Raw genomic sequence first — 15,772 nt, 5'->3', positions numbered from 1 at the left:
CTATAGATTCTACTATATAGATGAATACTATACATCTACTATATATGATGTATATATGTTTATATTAGTGGTGGGCATAGATTAACTTTTTTAATCTAGATTAATCTCACTGTAATCTTGGAATTAATCTAGATTAATCTAGATTAAAATGGCTCATTTGAATTCTGCCGAAGGCATTCAGAATATGTGTGTGCTACCCAAATAATGACTAAAGGGCACGTGTTTCTTAAATACAAAGTGACATTTAAAAGAACTTGTGAAGAAATGCCAGAGATTTTTTTTATTTTTATTAAAACTAACATAATAAAGTATGATGTTTTTTGTTGTTTTTTTTTACTTTGAGCAATGATGGAGCTATAATAGACTCTTCTTATGAGCTTATAAAACAAAACAGCTCCTTGGAAAAAATGAAATGTAGCCTAATATTGTAGTAGTTATAAACAAAGGTCTATTTTTAGTTCAGATTAACATTTGAGGGCAGCAATTTTATTCATAATGTCAAAATAAAACCAACGTAATGTTACTTGAAAGCATTATAGCCTACTGCCAAAAATAGCCTATAGCCAAAAATGGTCCAACAAAACGTTCGGTTTGAAAATGCATACCGAACACCGAACCGAATCCGCGCTAAAATATCAAGGTGAAAGACATCATAGCTTGCGTAGTATAGACCCAGCTCTCAACCCAACTTTGAGAATAGATTAACGGCGATATTTTTTTTATCGGCCGATAAGAGTCTCAGGTTAACGCAGCAGGTTAACGCCGATAACGGCCCACCACTAGTTTATATATGTATATGTATATATATATGTATATGTGTGTGTATGTGTGTGTGTGTATATATATATATATATATATATATATAATGTTGTAGTTGCATTTTATACCTGTAAAACCATAACAAATAAAATATTACATGTAATCAGTTACTGTCCGTGGTATATGAACATGAATCTTTAAAATGATTTCCAATTATGGAAAATTAATGCTTTTATTATAGCAGTACAAATGCTCGGATGACTCTGGGCCGTATGGCTAATGTGTAAACGCTAATCAGTGCCGATGGCGCTCTGTTTTATGTCTGGATGACTGAGGCACGTCGGAGTGCCAGTGGGCGAGCCAATTTCCCCAACAGGCTCTTTTCATTTGTAAAAGTTTGCTGTACAGCAAGGCTACCTCACTTCAGTAACTTTGTAACAGAGTACAGCCCTGAGATTTCTATTTCATACTGACCAAAGATTGCTTCGGTTGCCTCATTCAACCTTTTGTGCGGTCTGTATTCTGCGGCTGACCTTTCTTAGTGGCTGTAGTCAATAGTGGCTGCGAGTGCTGTGGGCCCTGGACACAACGGTGCAATTTACAGCAGGGGACCGCAACTGTCCAGGCTTTGTTTCTCTCTTTTCACGGCTCTTTTCTTAATTAAATCATTATTGAGATTCTTAATTGCTGTTCATTCGGTCTGCAAATGATAGAGACGCCTTTGATTTTGTGCTTCTCTCTGTGTTTCTTTTCTTTTAACCCACTCTCTTTTTCTTTCTCAAGTCTCGCTCCACTCAGTCTGACCTAGATGAATTCTTTTTTTTTAAAGATGTCTGCTACTTCAACATCACATTCGCCTCAGTGCCGGAGACCCCGTGGGTCACTCTCTGGACGTTTGTACCAAACATGCTCTGATTGCTTTTCTACTGTAAGCAGAACTACAGTAAAAAAAAAAAAAAGATTTTTTTTAAAAATCTTGCTCAGCCATTTGCCAGTAATACCTCTGCCAAAAATAACTATAATTTGTGGATATTATGTGGGTAGGGATGGGCGATATAACATTAGACATGATTAACTAGTAGAAATTTGTCAACCAGTAGAGATTTTGGACTATCGTCTCAATCGCGGATTGCTCACTTGACATTGCTGTGATGCCTAGGATATCTAGGTCCAACAAAGGAGGGAGAGCATTTTCACATTTAGCTCCAAAACTCTGGAATAGTCTTCCTGATACTGTTCGTTGCTCAGACTCGCTCTCCCAGTTTAAAACTAGATTAAAGACGCATCTCTTCAGCCAGGCATTCATATAATACTTTTAATCTTACAGTTAAATCCGACCTCTAGTTCATAAACGCCAGAGGAGAACTGGCCCCGACTGAGCCCGGGTTCTCCCAAGGTTTTCTTTTTTCTCCATTAGGTCACCTGATGGAGTTTTTCGGTTCCTTGCCACTGTTGCCTTTGGCTTGCTTAATTTAATTTAATTAATCAATCAACAATACTATTGATCAGCATTACCAAACGTGGACGTTCCACTAGAAACAAACATTGATGTATTGTTTTAATTTAATACTGTGAAGCTGCTTTGAGACAACCTATGTTGTGAAAAGCGCTATATAAATAAACTTGACTTGACTTGACTTGACTTGACTTGATGCACAGTAAGGTTGGGTACCGAAACGGTACCTATAAGACCGGTATGTACCGGACCGAATCTGAACGCAGATTTCGGTGCCACTTAGGCCTCGTTTACACTGTCAGTGAAATGTGACCGAATTCTGGGGTTTTTTATATTATTATTTTTTTGCTCATATGTGAGACAGATTGGATGTGTTCTTTGACCGTGTAAACAGAAAAAAAAAAGTGCATGCATTCGGATATTTCGAGATCGGTTTCAGGCCTCGTTCATATGTGGAAATAAATCAGATATGAATCAGATATGTGCCAATGCGACTCATGTAAACAGGCAGATCGGATTTTCTTAGGCATTATCTACATCTCCACGGTTCAATGACGAGAGCAACCCCGACTCGCATCAGCGAAGGGACGAAATGTCGTGTCGTTGTAGGAGAGGAATTTGGGCAAACGTTGACGCAACATATTAAAGGTTGGCTTGCTCATCCTAAAATTTCGGACTGACCGCTCCTCGTTAAAGCCAATATTTTAAACACAATATGCTCCTGAGATCTCTCTCGCACTCAATAACTGAAGCATGAGCACAGGCTGCAATGATGCCACTTTTCGTCCTCCTCCGCCTCAAAATCATGGTGAACTTCGCATTGCCGAGCTAGCATCAAACATATTTCGCGTTCATCCATCTGTGCAAGAGAATTTAACCCTTTAAGCATGCACAATGTTTCAGATAGTATGGCAAGTGTAAACACATGAATCGGATATGGGTCACAATTGAAAGAACGTGTAAACGGACGGTGAAAAAAAATCAGATATAGGCAACAAATCAGAATTGGGCATCAAGACCTGCCGTGTAAACAAGGCCTTAAATGCCTGAGCTGCGATGTGGCGGCAAGGGTCTGAGTCATTCATTCGTTCATTCAACTAACACGGTCAATAATGCAGATTCATTCAAGGATAGATGTAATGAAACAATGTGTTGAAATGATTTTAACTTTGAGCACCACTTTACAAGACTCGGCCGCATGAGCAACGCTGAAACTGATGCTTCACTTCATAGAGATCAATGGCATTGATTGAATGCATTGAACAGCGCTGACACCATTCATGGGAAATACACTTAAATGATGATACGACAAAGATTTCGCTTTCCTCGCAAACTATGACTTGACCTGAAGGACAGACGCAGGTAAAACGAGAAGGGCATACCCTTATGAAGAAAAAAATAGAAAATAGCGCGATTGCTTGCATTCCTCTTCTAATGCCTGTTATTAGTACTGTAACTGTTATTAAGTGTTAAATTATTGGGTCGGTGGCTTAGGTTTTATTGTGAATTTATGTAAATTTGTTGTGTTTTGTATGTACTTAGATTTATATATCTAAGTATACTTTAACCTTTTAATATATTGTTCAATGTAAAGAATTTTTTTCAATAAGAAATCCATTCTTTAATGCCATCCACTGTCATTTTGTGGCTCTTTTTTAAAAGTATCGATTCAGGCACCGTTTAGACATCGGTACTGTTTTTAAAGTATCCATTTGGCACTGGTATCGTAAAAAACCCAAATGAGACCCAACCCATCATGACCCTTTAGTTTCTGTCATTTCGTGTACATCTCATGTGTTGTTATTAAATTATATACTTTGACATTACTATTAAAAGTTTGGACATGAATTTGTTTCTGATGATCTAAGAAAAATTATTTAAAATAAAATAATAATCTAAAACCTTGATACTGGTTTTCTAGACTAATATACATTGTACCTGCATGAGTTTTTGTTTTGTTTTTTAACTAAACTTTTTTTTTTTTTATGAATAAATTAGTAAATTAATCTTTTGATTTCATGCCTGTGCTATTATCCTAAAATACGTAAAGTAATAGTAAAAAGCAGACCTGTACAAACTTCAACTATATGATGTACTACCTTAACATTAGTATTATATCAGTCAGTCATGCTCTCTAGATCAGAAAAAAAAAATACTTGGTCAAATTATAAAGCAAAATATGGATGCATATTGATGCCATACAGTGAAAGTTTCATTAAAAAATTGTGAGGTGTGTAGTGAAACGCAGGAAGGGTTTTAAAAATGAATTTCATCCAAACTGATAGTCTGAGTCTCGTCCTTCTCGCAGGCTGTTTTAAAGGCTATCGATCTCAGCGAGCTAAAGGGCCGCGTGATGTTTTGGAGCTCTGCTGTGGCGCTGAGGCTATTTGAATTCCATTCAGATATCCAATAGCCACTTGGCTGTACATATTTCATAAGCCTGAGACGCTTTAGCCACCACATACTTCAGTTTTTATTAGTCTCTAAGAGCAAGAAACCAAATGTTAAGCAATCAAACAGAAGGGCTGTGGAGAGGCTTTATAGAAATACATATTTATGAATGACAGACTGAAATGACGAGGCACGTCACAGACAGGACGAGATTCTTTATGGAGCCGATCAGGGTTAATATAGTTTTGAAAATCTCAATTTTTAGTTTTTTTGCATCTTTGATTTGAGCCAGATTTAGTTTAGTAGTTGTTTTTGTGTAATAATAGCCTAGTTATTAGGTTTTTATCACAGCACCACAACATTTGAATTAAATCAGACTGTCAAATATTGAAATATGTCTGCTAAATGAATAAATGTAAATGTAAATATTGATTTAAAATATAAAAAAATATTATCTGCTATCATTTTCATTCATATTTAGTTGTAGATAAAACAGTTTATTGGAGTATGTTTTACAAGAAAATGCTATTTCAGTCTTTCTACTTCAAATTTTCACGTTTAATTTAATGTTTAACAAATATCATCTTTGCTACTGTTTTTTGTCTTCATAGTTTTTGTTGATAATGATAACATTTGTGCTGCTGATCAGTGTCTGGACATGATGGAGATTGTTGAAGGAGCCGGTCATCTGGTCTGTTTACCTGTCTTATTAGACTGGCCTTAAGATATACTTCACCGTCCCAGGACACAGGAGAGTGATAGAGAGAAGTGTAGCATTTCAGAAGAAGGTGTTGAGGATCTGATGAGGATGAGAGAGCGAGAGAGAGAGAGGCCGCTGACCACAGATTGAGTTTCACTCCTTTATTTGAGATGATCGTGGCACCTGGAACTCAACTCTGAAAGACACACTACTACTGCATTGGTGATGGTATTCTTTCTCTCTCTCTCTCTCTCTCTCTCTCTCTCTCTCTCTCTCTCTCTCTCTCTCTCTCTCATCTCTCTCTCTCTCTCTCTCTCTCTCTCTCTCTCTCTCTCTCTCTCTCTCTCTCTCTCTCTCTCTCTCTCTCTCTCTCTCTCTCTCTCTCTCTCTCTCTCTCTCTCTCTCTGTTGTGTGAAATGTTTCAATCCGCTTTAATGGATGATGTTTTGTCAGAGAACCATCTTCTTCTCCCTATGTTTGGTCTACTTACTTTTTATATATTAAAATTATATTTTAGAATAATTATTTCGCTGTTGTTAAATTATAATAATAAAAATGTGAATATTGTTTAATATTTTAATTTTATTTAAGTGTTATTGTTTTTAATAATAATAATAACACAATATATTATTTGTATTTATAAGAGTGAGAAAGTACAATTTATTATCAATATTGAGTAATATTGTTATAATAATACTGATAATAATAATGATGATATTATCACAATATTATGTTTTAAAATATTTATGAGAAAGTACACAAGACCAAATGCACATCTTCAAGGGCACAAGATTATATATATATATATATATATATATATATATATATATATATATATATATATATATATATATATATATATATATATATATATATATATATATATATATATATATATTAGGGCTGTCAAACGATTAATCGCGATTAATCGCATCCAAAATAAAAGTTTGTTTTTACATAATATATGTGTGTGTATGGTGTATAATTATTTTCTATATATAAATACACACACATGCATGTATATATTTAAGAAATATTTGCATGTATATACTGTGTATATATATTTATATTATATATAATTTATATTATATATAAATATTTTATATATAAATAACACATTTTTCTTAAATATATATGCATGTGTGTGTATTTATATATAGAAAATAATTATACACCATACACACACAAGAATAAGAATATTTTTATTTTTTCAATTAAAATTCACAAGTTTTACTAAAATGATAACTATAGAATTTTTTATTTTGATGTAAATTAACTTATGCAAGGGTAAATTAATTAGGATATTTTTTTACATATTTTTATCCTAATTAATTTACCCTTGCATAAGTTAATGATATACATCAAAATCAAAATCTCTACAGTAATAATTACAGTAAAACTTGTGAATTTAGTATTAGCCACCGCAGTCATCAAAAACTGTAAATAGACAGATCTTGAAAGCATTTTATAGTACTTTTATAGTATTTTGGGGGAAACTGTAGTTTTTATTACTGCAGATATTAACTTCAGATCTGCTCTGATGGTCTTATACACAGCGACTAAAGTGTTTCTAAACGCAGCGACTCACAGCGTATCGCTACTGTAAACACAACATCATCAGCACAGCTGTTTATTAATTCCATCAACGGCGTGTTAACAGCAATCAGATTATTCCGATCAGGTTTTTTTTTTGTTTTTGTTTTTTTCACAGTGGCTTTTTATTCCTGTGTGTGTAATGAGGGGAGAGTGTGAGGTAATCACAATCCTGCGTCGGACCACTGAACAAGGTAATCTGTTCATTTGCGGCGGGCCGGGCCTGTTGGCTCCTAATTCAAATAATGGCCCACTGCTGCTATTAAATTTGCTGAAGAGAAGCGCTAAGCAGCTAAACAGCGACTGCCACAACAGCTAGCACACACTCGACGAGATCTGCTCTTCCTTCCTGCCCTACTTCCCGCTTTTTCCGCTAGAAGTTGTGTGTGAACATCCTCATGGAGATTACGACGAGTTCTGAGGAAGTGTGTGTCGAGGAGGAAGTGGATTTTGGTCAATGAGGCTTCATGTAGCAAGGTCGCAGTCTTGGCAACCTCGTCTTTGAAGTGAGTAAGTAATCTCTGGAGTGGGACAACTGATCCAAACCTCTAAGTCAGTCTATCTGATTTCGATCTTCACTACTGCATCACTATGCTGCAGAACTAAATGAACACGCCAGCGTTTTCTTGTGCCGCTTTCAGGAGGAAACACAGGCCTGTTACGTTGTTATTGCGTTTTCTCCATAGATTGCAAACAAAACTTAAAGGATAATTCTGGTATTTAGCACTTTGAGTGTCTTTTCTGGTTTGTTTTGGATGAACTAGAGTGGTGGACACAGAAATTTTGACGATGGGTCCTGTCTCGACTTTTTGACTCGTTTAGAAACGCCTTTGGCATACCGGCATGCACAAACATGTCCTTAAAACAACCCTTAACATTCGTTTTCAAAACTCTGCAACTCACCGAGTGGTTAGTGGTGTTCGTTGATGATTAAAAACAAATATATCGGCGCAATGTATGATTTCAATCCGTGTTATTTGCTATAGTGGAACTATTTTTTCCAGATACCTCACAACCGCTTATAAACGTCCGCTCGATATTTGAGTCTGAAGCGCACTAATATCAACGAGCAATGAGTCCTCCAACAGAAATCAATGGGATTTTACAAAATGCCAAATAAAACACGACAGAAACTGTATTTTCGCTACGCTACTTGTTTTGGAACATCAACGAACACCACCATCGTCAAAATTTATGTGTCCACCACTCTAGTTCATCCAAAACGAACCAGAAAAGAGACTCAAAGTCAAAATACCGGAATTATCCTTTAATGAAGACGTTAAAGGAATAGTTCATTATCCCATAATTTGCTCAACCCTCAAGTCATCCTGTGCTTATGACTTTTTGAATAGTGTCTGAGGTTTTGAAACTCCATAAAGCGTGTCCATCCATCATGAGAGTAAACCATATGACTCCAGTGGGTTAAAGGGATAGTTCACTTTGAAATTAAATTTTGGTATGTTTTAGCTTACCTCAAGGGCATCCAAGATGTAGGTGTCTTTGTTTCCGCAGTAGTTTCAATTTTGATATTTTTAGGTCAAACCGTTCTTGTCTGTCAGTCCTGTAATGCAGGTATATGGTCACTGTCTCAAAGAGCATGCACAGAGTCCAAATTAAAACAATTTCCCATCGTAAGTACACATTGATGGCCTAAGACACGAAACGTGTGAGAAAACGAACAGTATTTATATCGTTTTTACCTCTTGTACACTTTCCGGCGCTTGCGCAGACTAAGCCAGAACGCGCGCACATGTTACACACCAGGAAGCGCGCGCGCCCTCAGATCACTTGAACGTGGTTGTAGAGGTAAAAACGATATAAATACTGTTCGTTTTCTCACACAAACCGCTCGTTTCGTGTCTTAGGCCATCAATGTGTACTTACGATGGGGAATTGTTTAATTTGGACTTCTCTGTGCATGCTCTTTGAGACAGTGACCATAGACCTGCATTATATGACTGACAGACAAGAACGGTTTGACCTAAAAATATCAAAATTGAAACTACAGCGGAAACAAAGACACCTACATCTTGGATGCCCTTGAGGTAAGCTAAAACATACCAAAATTTAATTTCAAAGTGAACTATCCCTTTAAAGCAACACCAAAGCACCTCTCTTCTGCGGTCCCCCTACAGGTTGGAAGTGGAATTGTCTATTAACGCTGTCGAAAATAATTTAGCCTACCGTCGCACGCATGCTATTTGTTTATCCAGCACCAGCTTTGGAAATAATGATGTCCATAGACCAGGTAAAGTATGTTTCATGATTTTATTCAAATATGATGTATTGCGACATCAGAAACTAAGAAAAACTAAATAATGGCATTGCTTGCTATTTCTTTTTAGATTGTGAAACGGTAAATTTGAAACGTCCTAGCAATAGCAAGATAGGTTTACACAAGGATGAAAAATAAAAACGTATTGCCTAACAGTTTAGCATGTAATAGCCATTTGCATTGTCTGTGAAAATCTTTTATTTTTATTGGAGGTTGCAGAGACAGCTGACACCGTTTTAATCCAATGTTCACTCTAGTTCGAGCTCTTTCTCTATCATGCTCCCGTTTTATTTTCTTCGCCTCCTCCGACATCATACCCTTCCTTTTATTTGCAGACTCCGTCATGATGACAATTCAAAAGCTACCTGGCTGCTAGGTATCTTCCATTTATATGTAACGCTTGCCTTAAAGCAAGTCAAATTTGTAGTTTCTTATGTCTCATTCGAACTACAGATCCGCTACCCGATCTGGCAAACTTGCATAGTGCGGTTATAGCCCATATAGGGCCGCAAAGCGAATGCAGAAGTGCCTTTCTTTCACCGAGTTGATGAACCACTGAAACGATTTTGGAAACATTATTTTAAGGTACAAAAGAATCTTTGGTGTTGCTTTGATAAATGGCTTCTGAAGCGAATTAATATTCATATTCAAAACTCCATAAACTATAATCACTGGCTTCCGGCAACGGCTGTACGTGTGCTCACGAGAGAGTCGAGTTCTGGAGGAAGGGTGACCTCTGACCTGACGCATGATGTTGGCGTAGCGTAAGCTTAGGTGAGAACTGACGAACAAGGAATCGCAGAACAAAACGCTGCGTATGAATTAGAAGTCTAAAACAAGATGTGTTTTTTTTAAATGTCAGAGGATTTCAATATAAGAGAAGAGGAGCTACGTCATACGTCAGGTCAGAGGTCACTCTTCCGCCACTCGACTCTCGTGTACGGCTGTTGCCAGGAGCCAGTGATTATAGTTTATAAAGTTATAAATATGTCGTATGGATTACTTTTATGATGGATGGATGTGCTTTTTAGAGCTTTAGAAACTCAGACACTCTTCAACGCCATTACAAATCTGGGAAGAACCAGGATATTATTTAATATAACTGATTGTGTTTGGCTGAAAGAAGAAAGTCATATACCTAGGATGGCTTGAGGGTGAGTAAATTATAGGATAATTCAATTTTTTGGGTGAACTATTCCTTTAAGACAGTGAGAACGGCTTGAGCGAGACTGAAACCTTAGCGCTAAACACTGAGGGCTGGGGTTGTGTTTCTCTTTCAGACAAAAACCAAAAATGCCATTTTCAGCCAATAATTTTCAGCGGCCAAAATTTCATTGCATTCCTATTTAAGAACATCTTTTTTTTTTATTCTCTCTTAAGAAGAAAATGACAAGCATTGGTGTTACTGTATTAATCTGCCGTCCTTTTGCATTGCCTTCAGATTGTTTGGCCTTGTAAACAGTTCATTTGTGCTGAATGCTGCCAAAAAGTGTTGCAATTATAAAACTAAAATGTTTATTATTTTAAATGTATTATTTAAAAAAAGAAGTTTAAAGTAATTAATTTGAATACGTTGTATGACATAATGATAATTTTGTTAAAATGCCATTTGAACAAAAAAAATATACAAATATTTTTAAAAAATAATGTTGTTTTTTTTCAGCATCATTTCTTCACTGCAGTTGTAAACGGCTAAACCTGACCTTAAGTTCTGTCTCATCTTGAGTTGTTGTGTAACTCTCAGCTCTGTTGTTTCCCATCACTTTCACACGTACTGTAAATAACGCAAAGCAGTCCTGCCGCAATAGCCATGCTACTATATGTGACCCTGGATCACAAAACCAGTCACAAGTCGCATGGGGGTATATCTGTGACAATAGCCAACAATACACTGTATGGGTCAAAATGATCGATTTTTCTTTTATACTAAAAATCATTAGGATATTAAGTAAAGATCATGTTCCATGAAGATATTTAGTAAATTTCCTACTGTAAATATATAAAACATTTATTTTTGTGAGTGAATGCAGCACAATCGCCAACATAAATGGACAACTTTAAAGGCGATTTTCTCAATGTTTCGATTATTTTGCACCCTCAGATTCCAGATTTTCAAATAGTTGTATCTCGGCTAAATATTGTCATATATACATCAATGGAAAGCCTATTTATTCAGCTTTCATATGATATATAAATCTCAATTGAAAAAAATTGACCCATGTGACTGGTTTTGTGGTCCAAGGTCACATATCTACTGTGTTTATAAATGGCATAGCAAAATCTTGTCCTGTATTTTGACCTCGCTACAGAATACATTGTCATACCACCCAGCCATAGCTTATAGATGATTTCTCTCTGTGAGTTCTGGAAGTTTTCACTGTTTTGCAGCTGAAATCTCTCCATTGCGGTGAAACATCTCCGGCCCGCTGCTCGTGTGGTGGTTAGTGTTCTTTAGAGTAAAGTGATGGGCTCAGCTCTTTTGACCTCGGGTGGCGTGTCTTAATGAGCATCGCTTGGACAGAATAGTGACGCCCCACGTATGCGCAGGACCCCGTGAATTATTGCTTTGCATAAGAAAATGCCAAATGTGAAACAGTTGTCTCTTTTCACAGCGAAGCGCTAGTCAGGCAGAACGCCATCATGGGCTATTAGTCCTCGCATATGCGCCGTCAACAGCGCACAACTCATCAGCTATAAAATCATCTGTGATTATGTGGAAAGGTTGGAGCATTTAAATTTGCATTTGAATGATGACGCGCGAGTACGTTTTAAGCATGCCGTGATGAATTTCGCCAGAGATGTGTTGTGGATTGTTTCACTTGCTCACTTAACACCTCGCCTGAGGGTTTTTTCTCTCTTGGATCTGTTTGCTGTTCATGTTTACTGAACCATTTGAATGTTTTACCTAGTGTGAGCTAATTGTTCAGCTCAGATTTTTGATTAATGGTACATGTGTGTTGGTTTTTATTCAAGATAAATAGCACTTCTGTATGACTTGCAAGGCTTAAACGCTGCCTGAAATGTTATACATTTTACTTTTACATTTATGCATTAAGCAGGCGATTTTATCCAAAGTGACTCACAAAAGAGGAGCCAAGGCAATTCGTCAAAGAGCCAACAATATTCGTTATATACAACGCCAGGTTTATTAGACACCTAGATTAGAAAGCAAGCCAAAGAAGAGAAGAACATGCGTAGAATGAATTTTGATTAGTACTTGAGGAAAGACATTGTGTTTGCTAGGGCTGCAGATTTAGGGGGGGGAAGTCGAATTGTGATTTTTCTGATAAAAATTGTGATTTGCAATTTTAAAATAGAATAAAGTATTGCTGTGCTTGTTTGTAGGGCTGCACAATTTGGTCACAATTTTGTGATTATATATCGATATGGCTATATAATAACATTTTTATATTAGACTCCTTTAGACTCTATTAGACGAAAAAAAAATGTATTTCCTTTTCCTTTAAATCCTCGCTTATCGGGCTTATGCTACTCTGAACAATGCCTGAACTTCGTATTTTGAGCACTTATTGCGTTGTTTCTTGCCTGTTCACGATGACTCGCTTAATTTAGTCCTAATTTGTAAGTCACTTTGGACAAAAGCGTCTGCTTTATGACTAAATGTAAATGTAAATATTAAAAAAAATATATAATTGTAACTAACTATTGTTATATTTAATAATAAATATAAAATTATTATTCTTAAATGCTTAAAGTTGCAATACTAATATTTATGGCTGTTTTATATCATTTCCACACGTTAAACCATCAAACTTTTATTTTGACTGAAACCCACAGGAAGCTTAAAGCTTCTCTTTTATTGATAACAGTTATTTTATCTCTGTTTTATCTCATTACAAGTACGGAAAGATGATTTGAACAACAAATTATGTCAAAGCCACAATCTTGGAGCTGAAAAATTGCACTAAGCCATATCGCGATTTCATTTTTATTTGGATTAATCATGCAGCAATAGTGTTTGCTGTAGAGAAATGCAATGATACGTGCAGTTAAAAAATAGGCAAACCATTTTATTATTCCGCACACGAGTCATTTTTCTTCTGTCAGGCAGAAGAAAGCATTGTTTCTTCTAAAGCATTGTTAAGGTGCCAGCGTTTGGTTTTCACTAGTCAAAGAGGTGTTAAATTGTGTGTGGCGTGTGCGTTTAGTTTTATTGTCTCAAGTCTTGTAAGCTTTGTAATCTTTGGCAAGAAAGCATTTGCGAAGACCGTAATTGTAAATGTAATTTTAGTCCAGCACATGGCCTTTTTGTTGGCTGCAGACATCAGTAATCATAGCCCAAATGCAAACATCCCGTGAAAAACAGCCCTCGGGTGTTTCAAGCCTTTGGTTTTTGTTTAACTTGTCTTACATCTGTGTTTGTTTCTGATCTATATTCATCCCTAGTGAGAGTATCATAAAACCGTGTTCAGGTGGGACGTAGATGATGATGAGTGTGTGTGTCGAAGCGAGTCTATGTATCATAGCTGGACTCAATTGAGTGTGAACATTTAAATCTGGCTTAGAAATTGCTGCAGAGTGTCTCTTGTGACACGCGGGATGCATTATTCAACGCATGGACTGCTGGGAGAGTTTGAGTCAGGGCCAGCTTACTTCCAGGTTCACCAGCCGAACACAATCTGACTGCTCTGATCTGAGGACAAAATTTGAGGTGGCTTACCGAAACGCCTGGCTAGCCACGACGGGTTCGGCTAGCAAGACTTACAAACACGCAGTGCTAATGCACTGGACAAAAAGAATGGTGTAGGCTTTTTCTTTGTAATTTACAAGCAATGTGCAAGAGAAATCAGTTTCAAAGAAACGGAAGGTTAAGGAGAGAAACTTAAACAGTATTTTCTTGTAAAACATACTCCTCTAATCTTTGTTTGTAAATGATTTACGATTGCTTATTTAAAGTGTACTCACTAGTGAACACTAAGGTTGCAACATTTAAATAGTCAATACTAGAGATGTGCAATTTAAATTTTTTTTTGGCCTGATTGCGATTTTTCTTGTGTGAACTGCTGATTATGATTTTCTTTCTAAGAACTATGATTGACAGCATATACAAACAAAAATCTACTTTGTGTTTTTGGGATTTGGACTGATGGGGTTAACCTGAGGTTACCTCGTGAGTCAGTCCTAGAGCTCCTCCTGCCCGATTTTAGGGAAAAATCTGGTCTATTAGAGACATCCAATAGATTTTTTTGGGCGCGTCGAAGACACGGTACAATCCACATGGGAAAATCTCACAGTAAAACAAGCAGCTGTGCAAAATATGATACACCGGCGCTCTGCCAGATGAGAAGTTTATGTATGTATAATCATATTACCCTTTTAATTCTTTTTATAACTGTATCCACTGTATGTCCGACTGATTGCTCTGCATTCCTCCTTTTGATTCTAAACTGAACTCAAATGGCACTGAGAATTGGGTAAGAGACAAATTATTGACTTGGGACTATATTGGGGTGAAGCACAGACGAAGCACTGCTACTTGGGCGCAGAGATATCAGATATCTTGGGCGCAGAGATAGCGGATTTCAGGTGTTGCGTGATATCTCTGCGCCCAGGTAGCAGTGCTTCGTCTGTGCTTCACCTCAATATAGTCCCAAGTCAATATCTGCCTAGGAAATCGCCTAGTCTTAATCTGCATTGCTATTTGTACTCGTTGTGAATACGCATAGTGGAGCGGCTAAGTGCTTATGTTTGGCAGAATCGTTCAGTTTATGATACAAGCGTGAAAATTGGCATGAGCAGTCTCCACGGTTCACTTGACAAGAAAATTGTCCGAGCCACTTGAAATTTCAAGATGGCGGCCATTTTTCAAGATGGCCGACACCTTAGTGGAGCAGTTAAGTGATATAGTGGTTTATTTGGTGATACAAGCATGAAAATTGGCATGAGCAGTCTCTGTGGGTCACTTGACAATAAGCCACCTACAGCTACTTGAAATTTCAAGATGGCCACCACCTTAGTGGAGCAATTAGGCTTAAGAAATCATTTAGTTGGTGATACAAGCATGAAAATTGCCATGAGCCTAATTGCTCCACTAAGGTGGTGGCCATCTTGAAAAATGGCCGCCATCTTGAAATTTCAAGTAGCTGTGGGTGGCTTATTGTCTAGTGACCATCAGAGACTGCTCATGCCAATTTTCATGCTTGTATCACCAAATAAACCACTATATCACTTAACTGCTCCACTAAGGTGTCGGCCATCTTGAAAAATGAAAAATCTTGAAATTTCAAGTGGCTCGGACAATTTTCTTGTCAAGTGACCCATGGAGACTGCTCATGCCAATTTTCACACTTGTATCATAAACTGAACGATTATATCTCTTAGCCGCTCCACTAGCAGGCCACAAGAAGTAATTCGTTTGTTTTTTTTTTTGTTTTTTTATCACTTTTACTCACGACATGCTATCCGGCAACAAAGGATTCCATTCATTATGCTAATCTAATCTAGCGGCGGCGCTGCCAGACTAAGACAAAAATGCGTTTGCCCACCTATCTAAATGTAGGGGAGATGGTGAATAACCCCTATTTCAAAAAACGGTGGCGTGTTGAGAGATGAAACATGCTGATGACCTGGATCTGTG

General features: G+C 37.0%; 1 protein-coding gene across 4 annotated transcripts in view; it reads left to right on the top strand.

Annotated features, from left to right (window-relative positions):
• The window catches only part of fign (fidgetin), a 75,540-nt gene that overhangs the window by 26,342 nt on the left and 33,426 nt on the right, over window positions 1–15,772 (top strand). Inside the window, exon 1 of one of the 4 annotated variants that reach the window (XM_079881980.1) lies at window positions 7,344–7,409. The exons of the other annotated variants lie outside the window; for them this stretch is intronic. The gene's annotated coding sequence lies outside the window, so the exon portion shown is untranslated. Of the gene's footprint in view, window positions 1–7,343; window positions 7,410–15,772 lie in introns of those variants that run through there. 4 annotated transcript variants of the gene reach the window in all.

This window comes from Squalius cephalus, assembly GCF_949319135.1.
Source record: "Squalius cephalus genome assembly, chromosome: 9".
NCBI lineage: Eukaryota > Metazoa > Chordata > Actinopteri > Cypriniformes > Leuciscidae > Squalius > Squalius cephalus.
Note: the sequence above shows the minus strand (reverse complement) of the source record. Positions and strands in the feature narration are given on the sequence as shown.